The 21521-nt window shown below is 40.7% G+C and overlaps 1 protein-coding gene across 5 annotated transcripts in view; it reads left to right on the top strand.

Moving 5' to 3' along the window:
• Window positions 1-21521, top strand: part of erc1b (ELKS/RAB6-interacting/CAST family member 1b) — an 850092-nt gene that overhangs the window by 95889 nt on the left and 732682 nt on the right. The window lies entirely within an intron of this gene.

Genomic DNA, 21521 nt, shown 5'->3' with positions numbered 1-21521 from the left:
AAACAAAGAATCATATTATCCAAATGGTGAGAAATTACAGAGCTCCAAGATCCAACTGGATCTTTATGTTCTAGTTCATGACCTTCAATATTCTAATGTGGGTACAGCAGCTGATTATGAAAGCTAAAAGCATGTCCTTGTTTGTTGCAAGGACAATTAAATACAAGGGTAGGGAAGTTATACTTGAGTTATATGGAGCATTGGTGAGACTGCATCTGGAGTACATGTACAGTATTTTTCTTTGGAAGGTCAGTGTAGACTGACTGGCCGAATGGCACCTAACTGCACTGTAGGGATTCTATGATGGTGCAGGAGGGAAGTCCTTAGCTTACCAGGGTATTGGGATCATTTCTGGGCAGAAAGTACCTATTCAAAAGGGGATGGTTTGCTCCTTAACAGAACTGAGACTAATGTACTCGTGGGGATATTCACTAATGTGCTAGTGGATCCTTTAAACTAAACTCTGTAGGTGCTGGTCACCAGTGTACGGATATAGAAAAGAGGAATAAAATCCATAAAGTTAGAATACTAGACACATTAGAGTTGTGAATAGTTAGTTCTACGTCAGATAGCACTGAATTCAGAATAAATGTCATTTCTTTCGATTCAGAGTATGGAAAAAAGTAGTCAACTGTAAATTAGGGTTATAGTACATGCATGTGAATATCTAAATTGTGCTAAATAACATTGCAGGTGCTGATTACTAAGTAGCTGTTACAAGAGACCTGGCTCCGAGGAGGGCTTTAAATATTCCTAGATGAAGAAAAAGAAGGAAAAGGGGAGGAGTGAGAAATATTGAGTATGGAGATATTGTAGTGCTAATGCGAGATGTTTTCAAGTGGTCAAGGACAAAATTGATCTGATGAGAAGTAAGCTGCAATTTTATATTGCTCAGTGAAGTCTATAGGCCACCATCCAGTGGGAATGATATTGAGAAGCAAAAATACAAATTGCTAGAGAAACTTAGCCGGTCTGGCAACAAATGTGGAGTGAAAGCAGATTAAGGTTTTGCGACCAATGACCACAAAGGATTCTTTGTTTTATTTGAAGGTATAGAAGAATGCGGTAGCAAGGAAATTAGAGCTGCAGAATTTTAAGTTCTACGCCACCATGATGATGGTGGTGTAGAACTTAAAAATACAAAGGCCGCATTCAAATTTTGTCTTTGGTTTACAACAGTATCCCTTTCCCATTTTGGCCCACAATGCAAACAATGACTATGGAATGAGTGGCTGCACTTCCAAAACAAGTTAATGGAACTCATTTTGGGTTCTCTTTGCACTGTTGCTTTGCTCAAGTAGTGGGGGAAGATGTTTGTGATCTCGTGGTACCATAGATGAATGTTCAGAGCAGGCTTCACACAGTGATAGATTGCTGACTTGTTTTTGCTACTCGGACGAGCTGCGTGGGTCATGAGTCATCAGCCTGACAACATTCTGGTCTCTGGACAAGTGGACAGCTGGTCTATGAACAATGTAGTTGCCTGAAGACCTCCACACTCCTCAAGGCATCATCTGTTATTTCTCTCTCTACTGAAGTAACCAAAACCTGAAAGATAGCTAGCTATTCGCTTCTATCATTTACTATAGGTTGTTGCCTTTAACTAGTGACTGAGAAACTGAACCCTTCCCTGTGTAGTTTGCAAAGAACTGCAAGGACGTGGATATGAAGAATGAAGATCAGAAATAGAGGAATCAAAAGTAGCACCTTTTCAAATCCTGTGAAATGGTGGTATTGAACTGTTTCCCAATATATTTTCCTCCATCCGTAACATCCATTTATGTTTGCTTCACTGTCAGTTTGGATTTGTGGGTAGGAGTTTAAGGGGTTAGACTTTCAACTGTTGGAATTTTATTTTGATATTTCTTAATTTTGTTTCCCTTTGATTGGAATTGATTTATTTGACATAAGTCGTAGCACATGTTAGGTATAGTAGCGTAGAATAGCTTTTATTTGTCATTTCTACCGTATGCAATTGATATAGTAAAAATGAGACCGCGTTCCTCCAGGACCAAGGGTACTACATGGACAGCACAAGCTACACACTCGTACATGGCATAAAGTGCATAAGAAGAGCAAAATACACCAGTTGCAGTGTAATAGAAGGATAATGAATTAGAAATTTTTCTAGCAGCAGTTCGAAGTTATACAAAGAATTTCAGATGGGAAAGAGACCGATCATACTGTATTAAGGAGCCTGATGGCTTGGGGGAAGAACGTGTTGCATAGCCTGGCTGTGAGAGACCGAATGCTCTGGTATCTCCTGCCAGATGGCAGGAGTGAAAAGAGTTTGAGTGAGGGGTGTGTGGGCTCATCCACAATGCTCTTAGCCTTTTGGATGTAGCGTGTGAAATAAACATCTGTAATGGAGAGGAGAGACCACGATGATCTTCTCAGCTGTCCTCACTATCCGTTGTAGGTGCAATTCCCGCACCAGGCAGTGATGCAGCAGCTTAGAGTACACTCAATGATCCTGCTGTAGAATTTGTGGTGAGGATTTGGGTGGTGGGGAGTGTGGTGAGTGCGGTGGTGTAGGTTGGCTGTCCTCAACCTGCACAGAAAGTAGAGATGCTGCTGGGCTTTCCTGGCAATGGAGCTGGTGTTGAGGGACCAGGTGAGATTCTCCACCAGGCGGATGGAAAAGACCAATTGGATCTTCATAATCTCCACGGGGGAGCCATCAATGTCCAGCAGAGAGTGGTTGTTCTGTGCCCTCCTGAAATCAGCAACCATCTTTTTCGTTTTGTCCACGTTCAAGAGACAGGTTGATGACTCTGCATCAGTCCGTTTGCGGCTGCACCTCCTCTCTGCATGATGACTTCTCTTTCATGCTGATGAGATCCACTACACTTGTATCATGAGTGAAGTGATGGTGATTCGACCTGTGCATCGCTGCACAGTCATGTGTCAGTAGGGTGAATAGCAATGGACTGAGCACACAACCCTGGGGGGCCCCAGTGCTCAGTGCGATGGTGTTGGTCATGCTGTTCCCAATCTGGACTGACTGAGGTCTCCCTGTCAGAATGTCCAAGATCCAGTTCCAAAGGGAGGTATTTAGGCCCAGCTGACTCCGCCTTCCTATCGGGTGCTGAAGAACAATAGTGTTAAATGTGGAACTGAAGTCTATGCACAGTGGTCTGACGTAGGTATTCTTCTTCTCCAGGTGGGTGAGGACCAGATGAAGGGTGGTAGAAATGGCATCATCTGTTGAGCGGTTGGGGTGATATGCGAACTGCAGGGTGTCCAGTGAGGGGGCAGCAGAGTTTTAATATGCCTCTGGAAGCACTTTGTGGTGATGGGTGTAAGTGCAGCATGGAGTAGTCGTTGGGACAGGATGCTGAAGACTTCTTCGGGATGGGGATGATAGTAGCAGCCTTGAAGCACAGTGGAACCATGGTACAGCTCGGAGATGTTGAAGATGTCCTTGAGAACATCTGCCAGTCTGTCAGAGCATCCTCTGAGCAGTCTGCCAGGGATGTTAGCTGGTCCAGCCACCTTCTGTGGGTTGGCTTTGCATAGGGTTTTCCTCATGGTGGCCATGGTAAGACACGGCACTTGGTCATTGGGAGGGGGTGAGGGGCGTGGGCTTCCTTGCTGCCACGCCATGTTGTGCCTCAAACTGTGCATAGAAGTTGTTAAAGTCATTCGGGAGGGAGGCCTCACCAGCACAAGCAGGCGATGCTGTCCTGTGGTTGGTAATGGCTTGGATGCCCTTCCACATGCTCCGTTTACCGCTGCTGTCCTGAAAGTGACTGTGTATTCTCTGTGCGTGTGCATGCTTTGCTTCTTTGATGGCCTGAGTCAGGTTGGCCCTTGAAATTGTTAGGGCTGCCTTGTCATCTGCTCTGAAGGCGGAATCACGGATCCTCAGCAGTGCACACAACTTTGCAATCATCCACTGATTCTGGTAGGGGCGAGAAGTGATGGCCTTTAACACAGTGATGTCATCAATACACTTACTAATGTTGCAAATCACCAATGCCATGTACTCCACTAAGTTGATGGATTTACCATCGTTTGCTGCTTCCCTGATCATGCGCCAGTCAGTATGCTCAGAACAGTTTTGCAGAGAAGAAATGGCTCCTGCCAGCCAGGTTTTCACCTGTTTCAGAACAGGTTTGACATATCTAACGAGTGGTCTGTGCTGGAATTAACATAACAAACCTGATCAGTGTTTTCTGTTAAATTGAGAACTTTAGTCGGCCTCAAGTACCTGTGTGTTTTAGTCATGACAAAAAGGGCAAAATGGTATTTGTGGAAATGAATTGACAATTGCCAGATGATAATCAATATGGAGTGATTTATTTTGGAAGTATGAATGCAGGGAGACAGCATAAAACATGGGCTACAATTTTAAAGATGGTGCAGGAGTAGAGAAATCTGAGTCCAAATCTTCGAAGGTCACTGTACAGGTTGACCGTGTGACTTTTATTTTCATTCACTCATGGGCCATGTGCGTCACTGGCCCTGTATGCTCAATTTGTCCTCACAGGACGGTACTGTTGACCCAGGAACCAGTATAGAGAACTTCCATTCCATTCCCTCGGACCAATATGACCATCCTTGGTTAAGAAGACTAAAGCTGCACATAGTACTGCAACTCGTGGATGATTGTAGTGAGATTGTGTTTTTGTTTTTATTTTTATGTCCCTGCCTCATTGCAATGAAGGCTAACATATCAGTTGTTACTTCATTAGTTGCCACTGTATATCCATGCAAAAAGGGGGGGTGAGGTTCTTCTGAATGATATTGTCCAGTTTCTCAAAGAAAGATGTTTTTTTTTTGATTTTTCAGCCATGTTATATTTTATCTGCCATGTTATTCCCTCCTCACTTTATATTCATTTTCAACCTCTTTTGCATCCTCATCAGCTTCAGTTCCACTTACCCACCCTCTCACCTTTTACTTCTATTACTGTTCAAAAAATTATCTACCTTAGCTTTAAAAACATTTACTGATGAAGCCTCAACTACTTCACTGGGCAAGGAATTCCACAACCCTCTGAGTGAAGAAGTTTCGTCTCAATTCAGTCCTAAATCTGCTCCCCCTAATTTTGAGGCAATTTCCTCTTGTCCTAGTTTCACCCGCCAGTGGAAACATCCTTTCTACTTCCATCTTAACTATTCCCTTCATGATTTTATATGTTTCTATAATATCCCCCCTTGTTCTTCTAGATTACAATGAATATAATTCCAATCTGCTCAGTCTTTCCTTACAATCCAACCTCCTCAACTCTGGAATCAAGCTAATGAACCTCCTCTGCACCCTCTCTCGTGCCAGTATATCCTTTTCAAGTAAGGAGACCAAAACTGCATGCAGTACTCCAGTGTGGCATCACCAGTACCCTATACAGCTGCAACATAATATCCCAGCTTTTAAACTCATAAATTCAATCAGTTCAGTAGTGAAGGATAAAATTCTATTTGCCGTCTTAACTACCTGCTGCACTTGCCAACTGACCTTCTGTGATTCATGCACAAGGTCATGCTGCAATTTCTTTTTTAACCAAGTACAAGTCCTTTTTACTGTTATTCCTACCAAAATGGATCACTTCACATTTATTAACATTGTACTCTATCTGCCAGACATTTGCCTACTCGCTTAAACTGTCCCTTGTCAAAGTTTCACAATCCTCTGCACACTTTGCTGTTCCACTCATTTTAATATCATCCACAAACTTTGAGACACTACATGTGGGTCCAACATATATGTAAATTGTTAATAATTGCGGTCGGAACGCTGATCCCTGAGGCACAGCACTGATTGTCAACCAAAACAAAACATTCATTTGTCTCCAATCTTTGCTTCCTGTTAGTTAATTAATTTTCTATCCATGCTAATACATTGCCTGTAATGTCTTGCATCTTTATCTCATGCAGCCTTTTATGCAGCACCTTGTCGAAAGTCTTTTGGAAATCTAGGTACGCTACATCTACTGTTGTCCACTGTGCTTGTAATGTCTTCATAGAGTTCCAGTAGATTAGTTAAGCTTGACCTGCCCTTCATGAGCCCATGCTGCCCAATGGGATAATTTCTATCTAGATGCCTTGCTATTTCTTCCTTGATAAGAGACGCAAGCATTTCCCCTCCATTGAAGTTAAGCTAACTGGTGTATAGTTCCCCGTCTTTTATCTACCTCCTTTTTTTAAAACAGTACATGGCATTTGCTGTTTTCCAATCTGCTGGAACTGTCCCAGAGTCCAGGGAATTTTGCAACATTACAAGAAGTGCATTTACTATTTCTCCCACCATCTCTTTTAGTACCCTGGAGTGCATTCCATCAGGGCCAGGAGGCTTATCCACCCTTAACTCCATTAGCTTGCCCACACTACCTCTTTAGTGATAATGATTGTTTCCAGGTCCTCACTTGCCTTCATCTTTTTGTCAATTACTGGCATGTTATTCGTGTCTCTCACTGTGAAGGTTGACACAAAATACTTGTTCAATGCCTTGGCCATTTCCTCATATCCCATTATTAAATCCCCCTTCTCATCCTCTAAAGGACTAATATTTTCTTTAGCCATTCTTTTTAATTTTACATATTTATAGAAACTTCTATCTGTCTTTATACTCTGAGCGAATTTATTCCGATAATCCATCTTTCTTTTCGTTGTCGCTTTTTTTTGTGGCTTTCTGTTGCCCTTTAAACGTTTCTCAATTTTCTACTTTCTGGCTAACTATGGCAGCTTTGTATGCCTTCTCTTTCAGTTTGATAGTCTCCCTTATTGCCTTAGACATCCATGGCAGAACACCCCTTTTCCTACAGTTCTTCCTTTTCACTGGTATATACTTTTGCTGAACACTTTGGAAAATTGCTTTGAAAGTCCTCCACTGTCCGCCAGAACCAGAGTATATGCTGTGACCTTGTCATTCTCCATTCTTCTTCTAAGTGTTCTTCAAAATAGAAGAGTGCTGATGCATTTGATTCCATTGCCCATTTTTGACCCAAAAGCTTTGGACTTCAAGAGGTCCAGAGTAAATACTGAAAACTCTAAGGACCATTCTTGTCTGACTGCATGCCACTGTGCCACCACTTCTGGTAAGTCTCTGGTGATCTTCAGGTGGAACAGGACATTCTGAGGAATAGTGATGGAGAACTGTGGAGCATTAGCTGTAAGGTACAATTAAGCAAGTATGCCTATGTCTAGTTGGTGCTTCAATAGTCTGTGGAAGAACTTTTTTGATTTAGACGTTACAGTACAACATCCATAGATCAACATGTTTCATTATAGTTTCTGCTGTGTATGTCAATTTTGGGTGATGCCATATTATTTTTTGACTTTATTTTTACAGTGGCTTAATCATTGCAAAATAGCTTGCAGGGCTATTTCAGAGGATGATAGAGTCAACAAATTGCTTTGGTCAGGTGTCATATGTAGGCCAAATTGGATAAAAATTATAGATTTTCTCCCCTCCTTCATATGAGTAAACCGGATGAGCTTTTTGGACAATTCATTAGTTTCATGATGATTAGCGAGACTGTGTATTCTATTCCAAACGGATAAAGCAATTGAATTTTTCTCCCCAATAACGATGAAGGGATTTGAACTCATTAGTCCAGGTTTCTGGATTACCAATTCTGTAACGTTTGGGAAGAGAACACTTTTTGGTAGAGTTGTGAACAAAAGGCAGAGGTGAAGAAATATTTGAACAAACAGAATAAAACCAGAATAGAAAGCATTATGGATAACAAAGGTCAAAAGTTAGGAACTAGTAGTTTTGAAAGTAAATTGCCTAGAAGCCAGGGAAGAGATTTCCTTTTCCAAAATAAACAGGAAAAAAATGTGTGGATTCTTAGAGACCACAGATGATATTATGACTGAGATGTCAATAATGTGTGTATGTGTAAGAATTGTAATGAAGGAAGAAATTTAATGAGGGTGAGGAAAGGCAGAATATGAATTCAGAGAAGAGATAATGGAGAAATTGAAGAATCGGTCAGTGTAGAGTGTTATGGATCAGGCCAGATGCCCTTCAAAACATTTAAGAAGGTAGTACAGAACCTAACTTTTCAAGTTGTTTTACGTAGATGTAGGGTGAGTATTCCAAAAGCGACACAGCTGTTCACACACTAAAAAAAGAAAACCAAATTTAGGATAGCATAACTATTTGAAAACCCAACCGATACGAAAATGCAACTTAACAAAGAACTGTTCTGATTTCCTGCAATATTTCGTAACACACCCTTGGCAAAAAGGTAAGTTCAAACACAGGTTCTGCAGAAGAGGAGGATCAGCATGGAGCTGTTTCTTTGGTTCCCCAGCTAAAACTAACCCAAAACTAGAAAAACAAACCAGGAACTGGGAGAACTGGTCACACCCCTTTCAATGTACAAGTACTTTTAAGAAAAAATAATCTTAAAAGCTTTTCAAGTAGATATTTCCTGACATATCGGAACCTCTGCCTTTACGATCCCTCTTGGGGGAAAAAAACGTAAGGACAGCATAACCTTGTGAAAGGAGCAGCATCGTCATAAGAGGCTTACTTTAGGAAATGAGGATTTAAACGGTACAATTGTAAAGCATTGTACATGGTTTTTAAATCATGCCATTTTGTTTCTTATTTCCAAATATATAAAAGAAAATGTAAAGAATCAATACTCTTCCATATTTAATGCCACTTTGAAGAACCATGGAAAGCACCAAGGTCATAGAATGTATTCCTGTTAGAGGACTTCAACCCATCATCATGAATGGCTACTTAGCACCACTACTAACTGAACTGGCCGAGTCTTGAAGGCCTTATCTATCAGAATGATATCTATCAGTTAACACAAGTGAAGAGAGGACCAGCTGGAAGGGAAAACCTACTTAACCTTGTTCCTGCCAATCCGCCCGTTGCAGATGCATACGTCCATTATAATATTGGTAGAATTAACAACCACTCCATATTTGTGCAGGTCAAATTCTGTCTTCAAAGTGAGGACACCCTCCATTGTGTTGTTGGCATTATCACTGTGCTTTGGGATAGACTTTGAACAGATCCAGCAGTTGAATAAAGGGGCATTCAAGAGATGCTGTGTGCCAATCAGCAATAATTGTACTTAACCACACACTGTAACGAACTGGCCTGGCATGTTTTTCTGCCACCATTACTATTGAACCAAGGGACCCATCATGATTTAACGAAAGATATTGGACTGCATGTCAAGAGCAGAACCAGGCACACCTAAAACCCAATGACAACGTTGTGATACATCAACATAGGACTGTGTGTGTTAAACAGCAGAGGCAGCATACTGTAGAAAGAGCAAAGTAACATACAAAGTTCTGCAGTCCAATTCATCCTGTATGTATGGTAATGGACAATTGAACAGCTAACCAGAAAAGGAGACTCCACAAATATCTCCATCCTGAATCATGGCGGAGTCTAGCATGTAGTGTAAAGGTCAAGACAAGCATTTGCAACAATCTTCAATCAACAATGCTGAGTAGAGGTGGTCCATTCTAGCCCTTAAGGTTACTCCCATCAAACATGCCAGTTGTAAACCATTAAATTTACACTTGTGATATCAAAAAATAGCTGGAGACAATAGATACAGCATAGACTATGTTTTCTGTTGACGTCCTGGCAGTGTTACTGAAGAAGTGAACTCTAGAATTAGCTGTGTCCTGAGCCAACATAATGCTGGTAGCATCCCAATGTGGCTAATTACTGTCCCATCAGTGTACATAGCGAAGTGATGAAAGATATAGTTTGCAGTGCTCATGAATAGCATTTCATTGGAAAGAGAGGGAGGGAGCAAGTAAGGGAACAAATTAACTAGTTGGTGTCTAAGTTGGTGGATGTCCTAAACATGTACAGCTGCTTCATCAATGAGCATCCCTCAATTATAAGGCCAGATGTGGGAATGTATGCTAATGATTGCATAATGTTTGACATGATTCACAACTTCTCAGCTGTTGAAGCACTATTAACCTGCATGTAACAATATCTGGACAATTCAGGCTTGAATTGATGTGTGGCATGAATGACATTTGCCACTTATGTAAGGGGAAAGAAAATATCCACCAGGACAAGACCATCTTCAACAAGAGACTATCCAACCATCTCCCCGTGAATTAATTGCATAACCATTGCCAAGTCCCCCACTATCAATAATCTTGGGGATTACCTTTCACTCGAAACTTAACTTAATTGGACCAGCTGCATAAATACTATGGCTAAATAACCGTTCAAAGACAAGGAATTCTGAAGCATGTAATTCACTGACTCCTCAGCCCGTCTACCATCTGAAGGCACAAGTGATGATCGAATACATTTGTCTTGGGCAGTTACAGCTACAACAACATTTGAGAAGCTTGGTACAGTCCAGACAGACCATTGTGCTTGATTGGCTCCTCATTTACCACAATAAGCATTGTCATCAGTGCCATCCCTGCCATCAGTGCTTTTTGACTGAGGGTGGTAAATTCATTAGGTCATTGAGGCCAGGCCATTCAGTATTTTCATGGCTAAAGTGGGCAGGTTTTTAAACAGTAAGGAAATCAAAGGCTAAGGGCAAAGAGAAGAAAGTGAAGTTGAAACCTATCAAATCAACAATAGTCTTACTGAATGGCAGAACAGACTCTGGCTGAGTGGCCTGCTTCTGGCTTCCTACATTTTATGGTTTGTGATGTGAAGTTAACAATGAGTATACATTCTTGGAATTGGCACTCTTCATGGTCTGAGGTGGTAATGTCCTACCAAGGGATGCTGAGGATGTGTCCGAGACAGCAAAGGTGGAAACTTTTCACCTTTTTCTCTCACCTAGCACATGACACCCAGATATTAGCACTACAGAGAAGTTTGCTGAGATTGCAGACTGTCGTGTCAGATTGCTCAGTAAGCGTACTGTTGGACTGCACACACTCTCAGCTTGACTGTAACAATGCATTTGTATTATATTAGTAGTGAAATTTAAATGCCACTAGAGTGTGCTATGATACAATTTCTACTTAAATCTTGCCTAAGGAAACTTAGTTTAAAAGGAGCAGATGTAGTCAGTTGGTGTTTTCATTTTTGAACGTTTGACTTATCAAGCTCAAACTTCCAAATGATATCCCATGTAAGAGTGTGTTAATATTAAGTTTAAAGATTTGACATGTGAATGTTCACTCATACGTACGAGAAGCTGTTTTTATTCATTAAATTGTGGTCTGATTTGTGTACAAATTGACTTTGAGCATATTTAAGAATGGAAACCGTTCATGACCCAGGAACTGCCTGTCCATTGCTTTTGAGTTTGAAATGGCAAATCTCAGCCTGAGTCAGAAGTCTTGGCTGACCATGATACTGTTCAATAATTATAACTCTTAAAACCTGAAGGTGACTCTTGTTGTGGTGTGCACAATTTACAAGATGGAGCCAAAGCATTTAAGTTCATTTAAATTGTGGATGTTCCTTTCTCTTTAGCAATCTAATTGGATCACATCAATTTCTTTTAAAAGAACAAAAGTGAATCTAAGGATTCCCCAAGAACTTTGCCATAATGGTTAACTTCAGGGCCCAGGACGAGGCTGCACTCCTACAAAGCATTTGAAGTGTCCAAAACATAAAACACAAGGGGATTTGAGGATTGCAAATGTCGGGAGTTGGTTACAAACAACTGAATATGGCAACTGAGTATTATCAATCATTGGCTGCCACTATGGCTACAGTGAATGTAACGAAGTAGCAATAAAACCAGTAGGGGGTGAAATCTACAATAGTACCCGCAGGAAATTACTTGGGACTCCTGTCTTCTTAGGAAGAGAAAAATGAACTCCTCTCCTACCCCAACTGTTTTCTTTTCCAAGAAATGTAACAATCCATTCTCTATTTTTAACCTTTTAGTCACTGTGTTTACAGCTGTAGTTTTGTAAAGTTCAGCCACATCACTCTTACTCTCTGGGTGGGCCAATCCTTCTGCCGGTCGCTGCTGAATAATGTCAGCCACTCGCATTCGCAGAAAATTATGGTTCTTTGTCTAAACAAGCTGTTTGTTCAACTTCCATAACTGACAGTAATGGTTGAGTGAAGAAAAGCATAACCAGAGAGATATTTTTATTTTTCTGGCAACCATTTTCAATCATGTATTTTTTATGTCAGAACTCTGTACCGTTTGACCACATTAAGACTGCATATAATTGACAATATATAATGTGTATTTTGAATGCTTTTATTTCTTAGTCCCCTGCCTAGAAAAGTGTACATGTGATGTAGTTTGTGTTTTTTTTGTGTGATGTCTGTGATAGCAAACAGAATGTTTAATGCTTTTTCTGTATTTCATTACAGCACCAATTATTCTTAGGTTGAGTTCTGCACAGATTGGATTTATTAAGTCCCAAGAATACTCCTTACTAAGTTATGGAAGTGGCACTATAATGGAATTTAGGTTCTGATGTTGCAGCGTCTCATTTACACTGTGGTTTGGAAACCATAGTTGCAGCTGTCCTTAGGGAGTGAGCCAAGGCAGAAGGTACCAACAGGTTATTTCACCTACATTATCCAGCTGTTCTGCCATTGCCCCGATCTGGATCAATGTCTTATTGTTCTCAGAGCTTCAGCTTGCAAACGTGCTTCCCCACATAAACCCATGACCTTAAAAATTCACCACCTCCAACCTCTTGATGGGTAATGTGACCATCTCTGACTTTGTCCAATTTTGTTTGACTTGTGTCTTTCCTGAGGAAGAAGGATAATTTTGGAATAGAATACACTGATTTGGCTAAAATGCTTTCCTTGCTGTCATGTTTTATGATTTTTTTGAGTGTCCCTCCGAGAATCCACCTGCTATAAACTCATCATCGACCTTCAAAACATGACTCTGCTTCAGTACTTGTGCCTGTCATCTTGATGCCTTTCTGCATTTGTTATACAGTTATCACAAAACCTCATTGTTTTTAAGCTGAGGATTACAGATTTCTGTCTACACTGCATGATTGCCCTTCTATCCATCTCCATTTCAACACTGCAAATAGTTCTGGCTCCCTGTGGTAGTGTGGGCCAGACAGCCCAGGTTTAAGTCCCATCTACTCTGAACAGGTTGAGAAAATATCCACCATAGAACATATGTCTCATAAGTTCATTTATTTCAAAATTTAAAAACTGGAAATCCTGAACACTCTCTTTGATTATTTTAATTAAAATTTTCAAAATTTAGATCAACGGTTTTTAATTCGTTAAGTGTAATGAAGGGTAAATAGTGTTTAAATGGAATGGTGGTGCAAATTAGCCATGATTAGCCTATTGCTGTTCAACCATTTCAGTTTCATATTGCCCCGATATTCATCTAAGTATCCTCTCAACTTTGAAAACATCTTTGTGTATGAGTTTATGTAGTCAGATTTGAACATAAACTCGAATTGGAGTCTTTTGCACACTGTGCAATGTGTTTTTCCAACTCTACTTAAAGGCAAGTACCTGACGATAACATGCCCTATGCTCAGTTTTTTTTGATTGTTATGTCATATGACCTAGAAGAACCACAGCAGCTGATGCATAGGAACGCCACTGCCTGCAATTTCCCCTCCAAGCTGTGCACTACCCTACCTTGGGACTGTATCACTGTTCCTTTATTGTTACTGGATCAAAACCCATGAACTCCCTCCCGAACCGCTCTATCAATGTACCAACTGCAAAGGGATTACAGCTGTTTACGAAGGTCTCTTAACATCACCTTAACAAGGATAGTTAGGATTGCTCGTAAGTGATGACGTAGCCAGAGTACCTTTATCCCTTGAAAGAATGAGAAAAATCTATCCCAATCACAAATAATATGTTGAAGAAATTGATAGCAAATTCTGCTATCTTGAATCCATGGTGGCAATCTGTAGCTTGACAAATAACCTGATATATGGATTTGAAAAACAGCTACAACCTTTTAACCAGATCACAAAATACTCATTGATTCTTTGAAGCAACATATAGTTTGTGAGGGCTGTGTTCTCCACATTTCTCACAGATCATTCTGCTATAATGCATGCTTTATTCATGCAAAATCACTATAAAACAATGGATGAATTGGGAGCACTTTCTATAGTGTGAACTTTTTTTATTATAAAATTTTATTAAGAAAATATAGATTTTTAAATATTCCAACAAAACAAAACTATGCAATTCAAAACAGTACAAAACTAAAGCCAAATAATAAAAAAATTTCCCAACCCACCCTCTTAAACGAAAGTATAAACATATATAGAGAAGTATAAAATTAAAAAATCTAAACCAGCTATTTAACTAAATAAATAGTAATAACTCAGCCCAGCCAAACAAAACACTCACACATTCACAGTTTCTCCTCCCTGGATAGTGGACTCATGAAACACAATTGTTACGGCTATCTAAAAGCCCTTGTTAGTGTGGCAGATAAATCTGTGTCCAGGTATTTCAAAAAGGGTTGCCATGTCTTGTAAAAATTCTCAGTTTTGTAGTGTACTATATTTGTGAGAAAATCCAGGGGAATATACTCCATAACAGTCTTACGCCAACCAGACAGGCCTGGGGGGGGGTTTCAAATATCCAACCTAGCAAGATATTCTTCCTTGCATAGAACGTAAGAATATTGAAAAGTTTTTTCTTATGCACATCTGCAGGAAATACAATGGGTAGGCCCAAAAGGAGCGAAAAAGGGTCCTTCTCCACCCCTACACCTAAAATCCTCTCCACTGCACCCTCCAAAGCTTCCAATATGTTTGAAGCCTGTCACAAGACCAAAGACAATGGGTAAGAGTACCTATACAGACCTTGCACTTAGGATGCTGAAGATACTCCTGGTTTAAATTTTGACAAACGGTCTGGGGCAAGTGGACCCTGTGGAGAATTTTCAACTGCAAATTGATATCTTTTTCTTGCATTCTCCCAAACATCCTCCCATGCCTCTGAAGAAACTTCAACACCCAGCTCTCTTTCCCACATCTTGCAGAGTCGATCAGACTCATCTGAGGTGGCACCCCCCCCCAAATTGGTGATATAAAGTACTATCAGAGAGTGTACTCTTAGCCCTTAGTACCCCTCTTTCTATGTCAGATTTGTAGGGATCAGTCAAAAGTGTGGTCTTTTTTTGAATAAAATCCCTAACTTGAAAAAAAACGAAAGAGGTCTCTAGTAGGTAACTCGTACTTCCGTACTAACTGATCGAAGGACATCATTACATCTCCCTCAAATAAATCACCATGCAAGATATATCCCTAGCTGCCCAATGTTTAAATCCTGAATCTATCATACCCGGTTGAAAACCCGGCATACCTACTAAAGGTGTAAACAAAGATGTTTTCCAATATTACCTTCCCTCTGCCGAATTGCCCTCCATGCTTTAATAGTATTGAATTATGGCCATATTCCATAACTGTCCTCATCTTGTCTAAAAATAGCAAACTGGTAAGGGGGCATCTTGCTTAGGAGGCTTCGATATCTAGCCATATTGAAAGCAAACCCAATCACTCACATAGGTCAAAAGCGAGCTTAATTGGTAATTTTTCATGGCCAGAAGGTCAACCCTCCCATAGCCTCTGATTTAGCAAAATTAATCTTATACCCTGAAAAAGTACCAAACGTGTGAAGGCATTGTATCAGGCTAGGCACTGAAACTGCTGGATTTGTCAAGAAAATTAGAGCATCGTCTGCATCAGTGAGATCTTATGTAATTTTGACCCCACTTCTGGAGCTGATATATTGAGATCCCCACGAATGGCCTCTACCAACGGTTCAATCACCAATGTAAAAAGTAATGGTGAAAGGGGACAGCCCTGCCGGCTGCCCCGAGAAATATTAAAATTGCTTGATCGCACCCTGTTGGTAATGACCGCCGTGAGAGGTACGCTGTAGAGAACCTTTACCCATCTTATGAAAACTTCACCCAGATCAAACCGGTCGAGAGTGTAGAAAAGGTACAGCCACTCAACTCTGCCAAATGCCTTCTCTGCATCTAAAGAAATCACCAGTCCCTGTAATAACTGCTGTTGGCATGCTTGAATTACTTTAAGCAGCCTCCTAACATTATTGGAAGATCTGCGACCCTTTATGAAGCCCGTTTGATCCTCTCTAATAATAGAGGGTAACACGGTCTCCAGCCTTAATGCGAGAGCCTTAGAGAGGATCTTGAGGTCCACATTTAAGAGCGAGATGGGCCTGTATGAAGTACAGTCTTCTGGATCCTGCCCTTTTTTAAGGATAAGTAATTATTGGCCTCTCTCAAAGAGACAAACATGACTGTATGAATCATTAAACATATTCAGCATCGGGCCTGACAGTTTACTTATAAATTCCTTATAGAATTCACTGGGAAGTCCGTCAGGACCAGGCGCCTTTCCACCCTGAAGCTGCCTCACAGCTTCCTGCACTTCTTGCTCTGATAATGGGGCATTGAAAGACTGTTATTTGGGTGTCACACCGGGGAGCTTCAGATCTCTAAAAAAGGATTCCATTTTGTCCTGCCCCTCCTCACAATTTTCAGACTGATATAATTTAGAGTAGAATCTCTGGAACGCCACATTAATCTTTTTAGAATTGCATGTTAGGTTCCCAGACCCTTCCCTAATCGCTGTAATGGTTTGTGGGGCACTTCTCTTTCTGGCAAGGTATGCAACGTATTTGCCTGGCTTGTCACCATGCTCGTATAACAATTGCTTTGCAAAAGCCAGCTCCTTGTTTCCCATCTGCTTGAGCACGGAATTTAGTGCAGACTGCAGTGCCGTAATCCTCTGTAGTTTGACCAACGTGGGTCTGTCAAAATAGGCCTTCTCGGCTGCCTTCAATCATGCTTCAAGGAAACGTTGTTGCTCACCCTTCTGCCGCTTCCTACTGCTGAAATATGAAGTAACTAACCCCCTGGCATAAGCTTTGGCAGTTTCCCAGAGAACAGAGGAGCTATCAACCGAACCTATGTTGATGTCTAGGAATGTCCGAAATTCCCTAGAGAAACACTCCATTAACTTACTGTCCATGAGAATAAACGGGTCCATTTGCCAGTACCTTGAATTCACTGTAACATCCTTAATCTTAACCATGAGGTACACTGGAGCCTGATCAGAGATGGCAATATTACCAATCGTACAGGATGCCACCAGATCCCAGGGTTAATGCAGAGGTCAGAAAAAAATCGTCCATGCGGATTGGAGAAAAACGTGAAATCCCTACCTGTAGGGTGGAGGCACCTCCAAACGTCCACCAATCCTAATTCCCCATACAAACCCAAAAACTGTTCAGTTTGCAGAGGGTATCAAGGGACCTTTAGGCAACCTGTCTACTGTGGGGTCCATGAGGCAGTTAAAATCTCACCCTATAATGATGTGCCAAGAATTGAGACTTATCAGTTTAGAAAAAGCATCTACCAAGAATTTAAGAGGATGAGCTGGGAGACAATAAACATTTAAAATACCATATTCTTCCCCATTTATCAAGGCTTTAAGAATTACAAACCTCCCGTATATGTCTTTAACACATTCCAACAATTTAAATGAGAGATTTTTCCGAACCAATGTAGCCACTCCCCTACTTCTGGTATTAAATGATGAAAAATAAACTCGGTCAAAGCCATTCTGCTGTAATTTCAGATGCTCCTTGTCATCCGAATGTGTCTCCTGTAGCAAAGCAATATCCACCTTCTCCTTTCTAAGACTCAAGAGTACCTTCTTCCTCTTAATTGGTGAGTGACTTCCCATGATATTCCAGGTACACCATTTAATCAAATCATTAGCCATAATCTTCCCGCAATTACATTTAAATTCCAGAGAGGAGGAACCTGAACCACAAATTGCTGAGCCTTAGTGTCACATGGTCCACCAAATATAAAAGCTACATAAACTAAAACCACTACATTTAACAAACATACAAAATTATTACAAATAAAAAACAACAAAAACCAGAAAATAAACCAACATATAAAGCACGATAGTGCTGAGTAGGGCAACTACCTGTCCTGAACTGCCCATAAATAGGCATCTAACCATCTCAACCACCTTCACTTCTCCAAGCTAGAGCCACATCGCAAGCACAAGCTAAAAAGAATAAACACCTCATAGAATATCAATATGAATAAAAACATTCTTTTATTTAAAAAAAGGGAATAAATACCCCACCCATCCCTTGGTATGTCCTAACTTAGAAATTTAAAATGTACATCTTAACCACCGCCAGACATTGTTTGAACCAAATTATTATCAATAGAGGAAAAAGGGGGAAAAACCAAGCTTCAACCGGATTTCCTCCATTTCTTTTACAGAATGATAAATGCGTACCCAAGCAACAATATTTATACATACTACAATTGTTTAACTTAGGTTAGTTTGTCCACAAAGTCTCTTGCCCTCTCCGATGTGTCAAAGAGATGCATGGATCCATCTAAAATGATCCGAAGCACTGCCGGATATCTCTGGGAGTACTGAATCCCAAGCTCCTTCAGTCTTCTCTTGACACCATCATACGATTTTCGTTTCTGGATCGCTGCTGCTGAAGAGTCCTGATAAAACATGATATTAGACCCCTTGTAAATTAGGGCCTTTGGATCCTTAGTCTGGAGTCTGGAAGCCTCCATGACTCTCTGCTTATCCCGGTAATGATGGAACCGCACCAGGAAAGGATGAGGGCGTTGACCCAGACCCAACCTCGGTGCTGTGACCCGGTGAGCCCTCTCTATCTTCAGTCCTCTCATGCCAGTCTCCAAGTCAAAGAATTTCGGAAGCCAATCTTCAACAAATTCCGCAGGCCGCTCACCTTCCTTACCCTCAGGCAGACCGATGATCCGAATGTTTTTTTCTCCTGCCCCTGCTTTCAAGATCATCCACTTGGTCACGCAAATTATGAACCTGCTTCTTCAGGGCTAGGATCTCGTCCTTGAATGAACTGGCATCAGCTTCCGCCACTGTGATCCTGTGCTCCACCTCATCCGTCCTCTTCTCCAGGTCTCCCAGCTGCTGCTCATGCTTCTGCAGCATGAGAGAGACTGGAGCTAGCTTCTCTTCAATCTATTTCCCTAGCATCTTGCGAGATTTTGAGAGCTGGCTCACCTGGTCCTGGAGAGTAATCGGCTCTGAGGCTGCTGCAGGCTGAGCTGCAGACCCGGCCTCGGATCCTCCTCCTCCCTTTTTAGGCATTTCTGGACAGCTGAAAATACAGGTAAGTCAATTTTTAAATGTTTCTTGGGACTCCATAATCTTTCCAACACCCCAAGAAATCCTGATGACCTGGGTTGGCCGGGTTAAAGGACTTCTTGCTCCTGCTGCGATGCTAACCTCTGCAGTGTGATCTTCTTGGATCGCCGCCATCTTAGATCCCTCCCAGCGTGAAATTTTTAAGGTGTGTAATGATTATAACACAATTCCAGCCCCATCACTTTAAATGGTGCTGCTATTAGGTGATTTTGTTATAACATGGGTTTGCACGAGAACAGAACAACTGCGTTTGGAACATGAATAACTTGGAACTATCAAGAAAGGAGGGTCAAAATCTTTCACCATAACTGTTAGAGCACATTTTGTACATTGATGGAGTGATGAAATTATAAATGCAGCAGTGCTTTCAAAAGTAAAGGTATCCCAAACATGTTGATATTCATCAAATGGAGCTGACTTTACTGGCTTAGTCCTGTTCACAGGGTGGAAGATGGTCACATGCTTAAGGATTTTCTATGTGGCAAGGTAGCTGTATCTAGATGATCAGTAGAATACAAAGTTCCATCTTGAGGATGCTTGCAGGCATGATATGAGCCCTCTGAGCAAAGATTGTTGCATCTAGCTAATGTTAGGAAAATGATGATATCCTTCCCAGGCTACTTTGTACCACCATGATGCTCATTAACTTACAGTAGTTTTTTACAGGTGCGAACATAAAAAACAGCAATCCACAACAGCACCTAATAACCACACATGCAACCTTCCTGGCAGAACGTAGCTGTCTTGGATTGGTCTTTTGCCATCATCAAAAGTGCACCATGTAATGCTAACCATCTTCAATAGATTTGATTTGTTGCATGTCAGTTGTCATGTACAGATGGAAGAATACAGCCACTGATCGTAAAGCTTGAAGATAACCTACCAAAAAATGCATCAGACTAAAAACGCTTTTTTTTTATGGTTAAATAGAACATTGGAGATAGAAAGCACAGCAAAATATTAGAACAGCACAATGCGTTTTGAAAAATAGCTTTGACAAAGCTATCACACTCACCAGAACTTGGTGCAGGGGCATTGGTGTTGTAGTATTTTGTCCTCTGTAAGCACTGAACAATGAAAACGTGAAGTGTAAAAGCTAAATTAGTTCAGTGTTAGCAGCCAATATGACCTCCTGTACCTAACTTTGGTCCAGGTCCCTTGATTTGCTTTCCAAAGTTTTAAAAGAAGTAGCTCTTGAGCAGTATTTCCTCCAACTTTCATTTGCTGTGCATGTCTGACTTTTTACATTGTGTAATGCCTTTTAAGATTAATTCACATCTGCACATCCAAAAGATTGCTTTGCTTTTGGGTGAAATGAGAACAGAGAAGCTAGAAAAACCCAGCAGTTTAGACAGCATTTGTGCCGTTAACTTGTCGGGTCAATGACCTTTCATGAGAAAGCACTCTTGAATGACTTGGGTATTACTGAGGCTCAGAGGAAACATTTCTCTTTAGTTGCTAGATATTGACTTCAAACAGGCTGACAATAGAATGCTGAGTAATTTCTAATATAACCACCAAAAAGCAATACCTGCAGTTATTAACCATGTGCCTTAGAAGTTGCAGAAAGAAAGGCAGTTGAACTGAAATAGTATTTATGCGGAAAAGCAAACCGCTTGCTTTCTGTTAACTTAGGGGAAATGGCAAATAATAGCAATATTTCTTTGATATGTGCATGAGCATTATAAGTGGTGCAGATCGTGCATCAGTTTTATTGTGTTTATAATTGAAAGAGTTCTGGCTGTGGAGTCAGATTTATTTTCTTGATCTGCAAGATGAAGTGTGCAACATCAACTTCAATCTCAGTTTTTCTGCTGGTTTTTATCTCTTACCAGAATCGAAAGAAAGTAGCGAGAGCTTTGATTTCTCTCGAGGAATATTTTTGATTTTATAGTGTGTTATGATCAGTATGGATAAGTAATGGTTTTGACTTTTTTTGGAACCTGAAAACCCTGGTATTAACTCCTGCGAATAAAATCACAAGGCTTTTAGGTTAACTGACAAAATCATTTTACTGTGCAAGCATCACAGATCATGCACCAAAGTAACTGCATTTTATCTCAACTTAAACATAATAAAACTAGATTGAGCATGATTTTAAATTGGGACGTCTTTACTTCAATTCTAAACTCCTTAGATATTTACTGCAAAACCCTCCTGTCAAATACTATTTCAGTTTGGAAGATTAGCTGCTTTGTTTGTGTACTGTCAACAACTTTGTATATGGACCGTGATGTCTGAGCCCTTTTGTTTATTTCTTGCCGAGTTATTACATGTAACCTATAATTTCCAGGATTGTCTCTCCTCCCTTCCTTGAACAAGGGAACACCATTTGTTATCCTCCAGTCTTCTGGCACTATTCCTGTAGACTATGGTGACATAAAGATCAAAGCCAAAGGCTCAGCAATCTCC

Source organism: Hemiscyllium ocellatum, chromosome 19 (genome assembly GCF_020745735.1).
Source record: "Hemiscyllium ocellatum isolate sHemOce1 chromosome 19, sHemOce1.pat.X.cur, whole genome shotgun sequence".
Taxonomy (NCBI): domain Eukaryota; kingdom Metazoa; phylum Chordata; class Chondrichthyes; order Orectolobiformes; family Hemiscylliidae; genus Hemiscyllium; species Hemiscyllium ocellatum.
The sequence above is the reverse complement of the archived record's forward strand: the minus strand, read 5'-3'. Positions and strand labels throughout refer to the sequence as shown.